Here is an 11,698-nt window from a genome sequence, read left to right on the forward strand (position 1 = left end):
GTTGATAATGGGGGAGGTTGTAGTGTGTGGGAGCAAGGGCTATATGGGAAATCTCTGTGCTTTCTGCTCAAGTTTGCTGTGAACCAAATATAAAATTTATTTTTTAAAAAAATCACACACATACACACAAATTTAATTTAAACAAGAGCCTTTCTTTTTTATCTTAAATAGAATTGTCTAATCCTCATCTCCCAGACACCTAGGCCATGCTGTCCAAAGGTGTGTGAAGGGTGATGGGGAAAGGGAGATACTAGGGGCTCTTATAGCCACTCCTTTCCTCTTTGAGCTGGGCTGACCTATTCGTGTGAATAGACATCTTTTAAATTAAGAATTATTTTACTCTTGAATTATTTGCTAATATTATTCAGAGCAGCAAGCAGAAATTGGGATAAATCAACATGTCTTTATATGAATTATTGGTTACAGAGTCCCCAGAATTTTGCTTGTTTTGTAATTATTTAACATGGTTTTAAATTACTTGAAAAGAAAGTGGACAGAAAAATCACCAGATATGCACATGGTACTGAGCTTTTATGAGTAGTGAAATGTCAAGAAACTTTAAGACCTATTTTTAAAAGCTGATGGGAAAAATGTAGTGATGAATTTCACTGTAAATTTTGATGGAGTATGAACCATTAACTCTTCATTCATTCATCAAATGTATAACAACACAGATTATGTGCCAATTATTGTATAAACTACTGGGATTTCTGCCCCCAGTCACAGCCTTTGGGGGAGGTTGATAAGTAGTCGATAATAGCAATAGAGTACAATGGGACAGGGTGTTATGAGAGATCACAGGGGCCCTGGACAAAGCTGGCAGTGGTCTTGAGAGGCCTTTTTGACATGGGTCTTGGTACAAGAGAAGAATCCTGGAGTCATTGTAGACCGTTTCCTCAAAACACTAGAACAGAGGCTGTGGCGACTGTATGTATACAGTTGATCAGAAAGCAGAAAAGGCCTCAAAACCAGCAAGCACTTCTATGTCCAATTCTATGTGTGCAATTCTAGTCAGTTAAAAAAGATTAAAAAAAAAGTTATAGATATTTCAGAGAAGAGTAATTCAAATAATAACAGAGGTTAACTTCCATCTGGGGACACTGTATATCTCAACATATGAGTCAATCTCATGGACTGCATCTGTTCATATTTTCCCTCTCCTCACCAGTTTCTTCCATTCTCCGCCTCAGTTACAAATTGTTGCTGCTACTGCTGCTGCTTCAATTACTGATGGAAAAAGATTGGCTAGCTGAAACTTTGTGCAACATTCTGGAAGAAGACATTAATGGATCAGAGTCTTAGTGGCAAGACTAGTGTTGATCTATGTGGTGAATAGAGGCTAAAATCTCGATTTTCATATTTGAGAATTTATGTCTGTATAAATATACCTTATGTCTTATGATGTTGCTATAGAGTAAAACGAAATTCAAATTGTTCTTAATCTGAAGCATTTAAAATGAAAGTTTAAGAGAGAGGGTTTGGTTAAATTTTATAAAAATCATGAAAAACAGTGTTGGCCTGTCTTTCCATGTTGCACTACTCCGGGGGTGCCATGCATCATTTACATTGTGATTGGTGCCTCCTGTGGCTCTGCAATGTGGTGGCCCTGGAGATAGCGTACATTTGGATAGCAATCCTCAGAATCTTCTAACTGTAGGGCAACCATTCAAGCTGGGAAAATATAAATTTAAGATAAACAAAATCATTTCTATCTAACATAGCTGATGGAAAAATCCTAGATTTCAATTTCTCAAAAAATTGCGCCGGCTAAAAATATAAATAGCACAAAATAAATAATAATAATATTAGATTATAGCCCAAAGAATAAAATGAATATCCATGAGTCTACAATGACAACAATAAATAATGAACTAGATAAATAAGTGGGAAAGAAGAGATAAAGTTTACTTACAGAATAATTCCAAATACTGTATGTTGATACTTTCTCCTCCAAAATGGGGAGCTTCATTCCTTTCCTCTGAAGATGGTATGAACTTAGTTATTTGCTTCCAAAGAATAGAATATAAGAAATGAAAAAATAGAAACTTTACAGTGAGAAACTTGGCAGGCACAACCTTAACTAGATGATCAAGGTCAACATCACCAGTGATAAACCATGTTGACATCATGTACCCCCATGTTGTGATGAGATGGGTACCTTACCCTTTGGCATTCTTTCTCAAAGCTTACAATCCTAGTCTAATCAAGAGAAAAACATCAGATAAATCCAAATTGAGGGTCATTCTACAAAATACCTGATCAGTACTCTTCAAAACTGTCAAAGTTATGGAAAACAAGACAAGTCTGAGAAACTCGCAAACCAGAGGAGACTAAAGTGACACAACAACTAAATGTGATGTGGTATCTCAGATGGTATCCTGGAACTGAAAAAGGGCATTAGTAGAAAAACTGGAAAAATCCAAATACAGTCTGGAGTTTAGATAATGGTTTTGTAGCAACGTTAATTTCTTAGTTTTGACAATTGCATTTCAGCTAAATGAGATGTTAAAATTTAGGGAAGCTGAGTGACAGTTACACTTTTTACTATCTTTACAATTTTTCCATAAATATAAAATTATTCCAAAATAAAAAATAAAATTATTCCAAAATAAGAAGTGTATTTAAAAATAGATAAATAGATTTTAGATGTATTTATGTGTTAGGTTAATAAATAATAGACTTATGATGTGACATTACAGGAAACCAGAGATATTTAATGGAAGTCTTTTATCGTTCAGGTATTTGTCAAGGACTGAAATCAACCCAGTCCATCACTGACCAGCTATATGATCTTGCACAATTTATGCTCTCTTTCCCCGACTTCAATTTCTACATCTTTAAAAACTGGATACCACTATCTACTTTATAGGATTATTAAGTGAATCGAATGAGATAAGGTATATAAAATGCTTAGCATAGTTCCTGGCACATAATAGGCACTTAATAAACAATGCTTTTCTCCTTTTTAATAATACCTATTTTAAGCTATCAATATCAGACAGGGTATTAAGTTTTTATCTCATGAAACTAACCTCAGATGACAATTTTTATAGAATATTTTAACTACCAAAAGAGAGTTTAGTCCTTGAAGAAACAGTCTTAATAAGACAGACTAAATACACACCAAAATTTTATTTAAAAAAATAAGTGGAAATGAATAGAAAACCAACTGAATGATTAAAGGCCAAGTACGTGCAGTGAAAAGTAGAATAGTCAAGGAACACTTCCTGGAGGAGGTGACATTGGGACAGAGAAAAGGGGGGTGTATTGGTGAAGGTTTGGGGGAAGATTATGTTGGAGGATGGTGAGTTGCTTCTGAAGCAAGAGCTTAGGTGCTTGGGCCAAAAACCCATAAGCAAAATTGCGAAAAGTTCAGTGTAACCTCAGTTCTCTTCTCTCTTTTTCAGAAGGGCTCTCCTTAATTCCCCCTGGTTTTGCCTTTCTCTCTCCCCTTGCTTGAAGATCCCTCGGGCCATCTTTCAGCTGCTGAGAAATGCCCTGTGGGATGTTATCTAGGCGTGCTCTCAAAAACCACTCCACACTCACAGCTTTCTCAGATCTCTGGCCATTTATCACAAGTGATCAGCCAGGTGTCCCATTTCTGATGGCTTTTCTAGACTTTAGAAACTAACCTTCATTGTAGATGCCTGAGAGTGCCTTACTATGCATTCTTTCCCAGAGAGTATTTATTTTTTAACTTTCTTTACCTCAAAGAGTGATCGAAGTAGAAATTTTTGTCACTGTGGTATAGTCAAAAACAAACAAACAAACAAACAAATAACTCTGGGTTATTTGTATGTATGTGGCTTGGCTGAAACCTGGATCAGAGAATGGAAAAGCAATATGGTTAAGGACAGAAGCCAAAGGGTGAAGCGAGGTTGGGTAGACAGTTATTGGAAACAATAAAAGTTAATGAATGTAGTTCATGTAAAGGAGACTTTGTCAACCTCAACACTATTGACATTTGCGGCTGGATAATTCTTTGTGGTGAGGGTGGAATTATAGGCTATTTAGCAGCATCCTTGGTCTCTGCCCACTAGATGCCAGTAGCACCATCCTACTTGTGACAATCTCCAGATATTGCCAAATGTCCCCAGGAGGCAAGATTACCCTTGGTTGAGAACCACCAGGTTAGAGGGTCAGGCTGCTGTCACTGTGGATGTTTGTCTATTTGTTTTGTGGATAACATGGAGTTAACTTCTGACAGAATATCCTGCTGGGGCAGCTGTGTCTCTTGCTCCAGTATTTTTAATCATTTACTCTTAGTTGATTGATCATGCTCTTGCTTTTCTAGGTAGAATCAGTCGATAGAGAGCAGTGAGGTCTTACATCTGGAGTTTGCAACTTTTCCATTTTTTTTTTCATAACAAGTGACAGCTTCTGGGTGTTTGGGGGGTATAGTAGAAAAAACTCTACGTGAAAAGAACTGGAGACAAGTTCTGGCAAAGCAGATTTTTATTTATGGCATCGAGAATTTCCTGAAAAGCATTCTCTATGTCTTTAGGAGGACTGTGAAGGCATAAAATGTAATCTTTTAAGTCCAGGAGGAAAACACTCGTATTTGCAATTAATAAGCAGATTTGGATTGTGTGACTGATACATTACAGGGAAATATTTATCCTTTGGTAGTGTGACCATTATGCTCTCATAAATGACAGACTCCCTCCTGCGTGGGGGACAAGATGAGACATTAAAAGTGAAGGCATGGCCACAGAGTCTCTCTGTAGGTTTTCTCCTGCAAGGCATCTTCTCTTGTCTTCTTTCATTCCCATCAATATCCAGGAGACCTGTCTTTGAAGTGGAGTATGAAAAAGTAGCATGACAATTTGAGATTTGGGGAAGAATTTTCAATTTATTTTAATTCTTAGCAGGTGGTAACTATGGTGACGCACACATCCTCATCTCCTATTGACTTTTGTGTACCTTTTATTGCTTTCTTCTTCTTGTTCTCTGTCCTTTTTCTTTATGTTTTGTCACATTATTTATTCAAGAGATAATTATTGAGTGTCTGTTATATGCAAAGCCTGTCAGACCAAGAATAGCCAGAACCTAGAGACTCTGTGCTATTCTCAGGCCACCAACTGGGACAGGCCACCTGGGCAGGTGGCAACATCAAGAGAAGGAGTCTGGGAGAGGTAGATGGGATGTGCAGAGGAGGCTGGTGACTAGACGTGGGCAGAAATCCTAACCTCAGTTCTCCAGCCTGAATTAGGGTCAGGAATCCAGTCTCTTCCCGGGAAAAGATTTAACATTCCATTCCTCCTGAAAGGACTGGAGCCTGGAGCAACTTATCCATAAAGAGATTGACAAAAATAAACCAGAGCCCAGTCTCCAGGACCGGACGGAGCTAATCCCGAGCAGGCTGAGCCCACAAGTTCTTGCCGAGGGCAAGGATACTTTAATCAGAGGTAAAAAAGCCTCTTCTGCTTCTGCTACTGCTTACTAGCCATTAAGCTAAGGCTGATTGATACTGAGCGATCTCAGCACCTGTCCTTTGCTCCTGACATTTCAGTAGTCTAGGAGCAGGACTGGCCTCAAGCCTTCAGGAGTCCAGTATCCAAGTGCATCTTTGTCCTAAGAGTAGAAGAGAGAAGTAGTATTGAACAAAATAGGCAAGAGAAGGGAGAATGTCAATGGCTTATGATTCTCAGAACTCCGTTTTCTAGCTCACCTGCGCCCTTACGTTGAGTGGTTGGAATATTGTGTGTGTGTGTGTGTGTGTGTGTGTGTGTGTGTGTGTGTGTGAAGGACTGAAGTGATTTCTTTTTTGATACCACATAAAGTCTCACAATATATCCATTCTCTGGAACAAGTGTTCTTGACCTGAGGGCCATAGCTGGTCTGTGACTCTCTGAAATTGTAAGCACTAGTGAATATTTTTTCTTAGCAAAGAGGTCCTCAGCTTTCTTCAGATCCCTAACAAAATCTGTGACACATGAAGCTTGAGAACAGAATCCTGGGAGCCTGACGTGTGACAGAAGAAGACCTCTCCACTGTATCACCTCTTTTTTTCATTTTTCTCTCTTTCTAAAAGCTCTCCTCTCCTATTTGCTCCCGTATAGTGGGTATTCTCACACTAATCTGTTTTAGAACATAGAAGTGTATAAATCAATAACAAAGAGTTTGATTCGATTCAAGAAATTTTGAGTGTTGCATACCATACCAGTGACCTTCATTTATGTTATCTTAATCCTCACAATTACGCTAAGAGCTAGGTTTTTCCCTCTTTTTACTGACAAACAAACTGAGAATCAGAAAGGTGTAGTGACTTGCCCAAAGACACACTGCAAGTAAATACTGTGCTGAGATACAAAGCCTTTTTCTCTGATGCTGGAAACAGCAAACTATCATTCCACTCCCTCATAATCCTGCCAGGCTGGAGCACGAAGGCAAAGATCACAGCGATCAGAGATTTACCCGGGTCTTTCATACACCACCGATAATTCATCATAACCACAAAGTCCTCACATCTTACCACGTAGTTGCTTTTCATCAGCACAAAATTGAGACCAAGAAGAGCCATTGTCAGCAATGTCAAGAGTGCAGGAGACTGTATTTCTCTGTCTTTGTTTCTCCTGAGGCCTTTAAACAAGTGACAGTGATGGAGAATGGTTATTAAAAGTAAAAAATCCAGTGTACAAAAATCAGTGTTGATAATCTCGGAGTTTGACTGTCTTGCATTTCTTTGGGCTCGCAGGGGTCCACACGGGCAGGTCTACTGGGGAGAGTGGACGCCATTAATCAGATTATTCAAGGTGAAAACGTACTCTTGCTTCTACTACCTGGAGACTTCAGGCATTTTATTTTTCTTAAGAGAAGGTTTCTTTGGTCTGGCTTATCTGGATAATCCCCTTGTTCTTAGCTTTGTTCTGCTTGGTGTCACTCTGATCATAAAGGAGCTGATATTTTTGCAGCAAAACCATTTACAAATTTTATGGAAGTAGTGCTATAAAAAACAATTTTAGCAAGGCAAGGGCTTCTGTTAATAGGCTTCTGAAACACACACACACAAACACACACACACACACACGATTCTTTTGTTGTGTGCAAAGAGCACCTTTTAATCGATAGCCTTCTAAAGCTCCCTTCACCTCACTCACATAAGAATGCTACATAATATAAACATAGATCATGTTTATGATCAGCTAATTTTGCCCCTGTACCATGATGTCCCTCTCTTATTCTCTCCCTCCCGCTCTTCATTTCTTTCTGCTCTTCAGTGCTTCTAAAAGCCCCCGCAAATATCTGAAGAGCTGCGATACCTACAGTAAGTCCTCGTTCTGTTATGAGCTCGCAAGTCACACAATGCCAGCGCCGCTCAGCAATCTCCTTGTCAAGGCTGTCTCTCTACCTTTCCATCCTCGTTCCAGGAGCCTATTAAATTAATGAGATCGAAGTCGGTGCTACAGCGGTCGACATGTTATTGGTGTATAGAGCCAGTGCTGTTACAGTGTGCCTGTTTTCTCTCCTGGGACATTTAATTTCCGCTTCTCAAATGAGCTGCGAAGCTGTGAGGCCTGGCAGTGTTCGTTCTCGGCACTCTGTGATGCAGATAATGAGGGTACTGATAGGTGCCTAGGAGACTGTGATGGCTCCAAGCGCAGCCATGGTCTGATAATGCTTTATGCCAGCAGTGTCACAGTGGAGCCACTATCATCCCTCAAGGAATGGTTCATCTTTATGTGTAATACAGCAGCTGTCACCTAAATGGCTAATGGGGAAGCAAAGTAGAACCTTAGTGCTAGTAATCTTTGTCACTTAATAATTTTAAAGGTATCAGACTTCAGTGGATCCTGCAAGTTCTAATAAAAGGGCACTTGCCGATTTTATGTTGTTTGTGGTAGATTAAATGTAAATCGAGGAATCCGTCGTACTGTTCTGTGCAAATCTAATTTAGTATAATTTGAATAGCCAAGTAATTAAAATGTATTATAGGTATAAGATGCTGGGATGGCAGAGTGTCTGCATTTAAGAGGAAGATTTATTGGGCTCGCAGCATCCACTATGAACCTTCTACAACCACATTAGCTAACATCTGTTGGAAAATGTCGAGATGCAGGGCAGAAGACAGGCACGCACAATGTATGCTTTCGTGAGTTGGAACAACAAACCCGATACATGGGGTAGCACTTGCAAGTTAAATTAATTAGTAATGGGATCTGTGTCTGCATGAGCACATGCATGCATGAGGGGTGAGCGTGTGTGTGAAGGGTCATGCGTGTGCATACGTAGGTACATACAAACACACATCCTTTCTAATTAACATCCAACCCTAGAGAGTGAGAAGTGAAGTTTGATTGGACTTAAGGAGCAGAGCAATAATAACGGGACAGTTAATACAAATGATGTCTGTGTTGACACTGCCCCATTAGTATTTCCTGGCAGATTATTTTGTTTGCTTTGCCTAAGTGCACAAGATTATAGGAGGTGATTTAGCAGGCTAAGGCACTGGATTCTGAAAGCAAGCCAAGCTAATTTCAATCACACCTACAACCAGACTGTTAATCTTTGGGGAGTTACTGCACCTGTGCTGGCAAAGGTTAAGCAGTGAGAGACTCTAGAAGGCACAGATACGGCAGTTGTCCAGGGGAAGGAGCAGAGATAGAAGGAACCCGTAATTCTCTTAGGGGATAAATCAAAGGACATTTCGAAATCTAAAAAATATGCTCATAGATAAGTGTAAGATAATACCGCCAAAACAAACACAAAACATGTTCCAAGGAAATATTGGTCAGAGGAAAGTCGAGAGTGCTTGCTAACAGATGAGAGATAATCAAATGAGTGTGAATATGTTTAAGCAGTAGTGCATAGTACATTCTTTTCTTTTTATCACTGAGTGGTTTGGGCATACTGTCAAATATGAGTCCCACTAGGAGGAAAATAACTAGATGGGAAGGGGAAACTGAGATTCTGGATATCTGACATTTTCACTCATCTCTGTCTTTCAAATCGATCTGCTATCCTTGTTCTAAATCCTTGGTCAAATAAGAGTAAAGCTAATAAGAAATGTCAATGCTATAATGAACTTCCCTTCAAAGACTGCTCTTCTAACGAACTCACTTACTGGGGGATCCTTGGCTGCTGTGCATCAAGGTCCACAGGTATAAATGTTTAGTTCAAGATCCTTAAGACTCCACCTTATTCACAGCACATCTCAGAGCATGCAGTGATAGCTGGCTGTTTTGAATAAATACATAGATTTTAAATAAGGTTTTCAAAAGCACCCTCTGGCTTGTGAAGTCTGAGCCAAAATAAGGTATTGATACAAGTGTTGGAAACATTTACTAACACCTGCAGTCAGTCTCCTCTGGTCATGTGTCTCTCAGCAAGTAAGAAAAAAAAATGCAAATACAAGAGAGTCATCAAAAAAAATTGAACTGGCAACACAAAAATGAAAAAAACAATTGCTTTTGGCTAGTATAATAATAATACAATGTTTAATATATATTAGAATTGGTAAAAAAAATTTTGGTATTCATTAGAAAATTACTAATAACCAAGAACTCTTTGGATTTCTTTGTGGATATAATTAATACATTCTATGCAAAATACACCTGAATTTAGCATTTATTAAAATCCACTTAATATAGAATGTCATATTTTAGGTCAGATTTCATCTCATTGTCATTTCAATGGGAAGCACTGTGTTGGTGCTTTGAAAATCAGGGAAAAGATGGCTTTCCTGAAGTAGAAGTTTTAAAGTCAATATTGTCAGTATTAAAAAAAAAAAAAAAAGGAAGCTAATACATCAAATGTCTGACTCTTCTTCTCTCATTTATTCAAACCAAAGATTTTGCTCCACATGAAGCGCAGAGGTAATGATTGTGCATCTGTTGCTGTAATACAGTGAACTGGGAAGAACTAACTACATGCAATTCAATAAAGTATATTTAGCATATTTTCATTGCACCAAATATCAGCTGATCCACCTCTTATTAGTATAAATGGCATAGATTAGTGTCAGGCATTTTCAACAGTGAAGAAATTACAGGAGTCTGCAAGGCTCATTAGGCTCTGGCTGCATGTTAACGAGGGGCCAGGCCTTATTAATAAGGAGAAAAAGATAAAACTAAGCTTTGAGGGGAAAAAAGGAACAAAATTCTCCAGCATTTAAAAGTGAGAAGACTGTGCTGGATGATTCTTCTTCCTGATTTCCTAGTTTCCTAGAAATTTGTGAAGATGTCTACATTTTTTTTTCTTGAAACATGTAAAAAATTATTGTTTCATATGATGTCAAATAGTATAGAAACCATATTATTTTAAATGGATGCCAGTGATATGGTTGTCAACTTTTGCTTTTGAGTAGCTGTTCTGGAGTTGAGTTCAGGTTTTATATTTCTAGCAGGTCCTTGAATAACATCATTTCATTCAAATTGTTTTCTTATAATGTTGATAAGAAAAGAACAATTGATTCTGGGCCAGGGCCACCGTCTGTGTGGTTTTCACATTCTCCCATGTCCATGTGGGTTTTCTCTGGGGACTTTGGTTTTCTAGCCACATCCCAAAGATGTGCATGTGAGGTGAATGGCATTTTTTCATTGTCTCAGTCGGAGTGAAGGTGGGTTTGGGTGTGATATGCCTTGTGATGGATGGCTGGCCTGTCCAGGGTGGGTCCCACCTTGTGCCCTGAGCTGCCAAGAGAGGCTCCAGCCCCTGCGACCCAGAACTGAAATAAGCCGGGTAGGAAATACTCACCTTACTTGTTTCTATTAATTTTTCTTCAATGTATGTACAGCTCATGTTTATTTCAATGTTTAATATTAGAAGTGTTAGGGTCTTTATTTTGAAGTTTGGTACAGTTTTTGTGACCAGAAATATGCCCTAGAAACTTAACTGTTGTTTCTGTCAATTAGCCTAAGGTAAAGTTGCTTTCATTTTATTTCAGTTCCCTTAAAATTAGTTTCCAAGAACCAATCAACGATGTTAAGTGAGGACTTACTGAACATCTTCTCTTTCTTTCACCAAAATCAGTCAATGAAGGTGGAAAATAACCTGCCTTAACCTACAGAAATAAAGGGATCTCTGTCACCTTCCAACTTCCTCACCTCACTGTGTTCAAAAATCTGAGTGGCAATATTCAAAAAACAATCCTTCCTTAGTAAGGAAGTTAAAGGAGAAGTTTTCTAGTGTCACGTCCAAATGAGGCTAATGAGGGCTTTCTCTGTTAACCCGAAGGTCAGTGTGATGAACTCTGGTTGGAGAAAAACAACTCCGTGATTAGCATTTTGCTTAAATTTTGAGAAATGAATTAATAAAGAGTGACACCGGGGTATAGGAAAAATAAGAAGTACACACAGAAGAGTACGAATGAGAGCCTTGGCTAAAAGCTGTGCTGATTTGGAACTGTGTTAAAAGAAGAAGAACTGAAAGGAAAACCCTCCAGGCTCAGTACATGCCATGAGAGAGACACTTTTGAAAAAGGGAGAAAGAAAAAAATAAGGTATTTGTCATGGAGTCTTTATATATATACAATATCTATAAACGCACACGTACACACATATATATTTTATTTTATTCATTTTTATTGTAAAACTTTTTAAAAGCAAAACCAAAATAAATGTAAATAATAGTTTTTTAATGCAAAATTAAACTCATTTTTTAAGCTACATTATTATAAAAAGATAAATTTTACATTAAAGGAAAGATCACTGTGCTGTCATAGTCTATTGTTGAATAGTCAGCAGGAATTAATTTAGAG

This window comes from Pteropus medius, unplaced genomic scaffold, assembly GCF_902729225.1.
Source record: "Pteropus medius unplaced genomic scaffold, Ma_sr-lr_union100, whole genome shotgun sequence".
NCBI lineage: Eukaryota > Metazoa > Chordata > Mammalia > Chiroptera > Pteropodidae > Pteropus > Pteropus medius.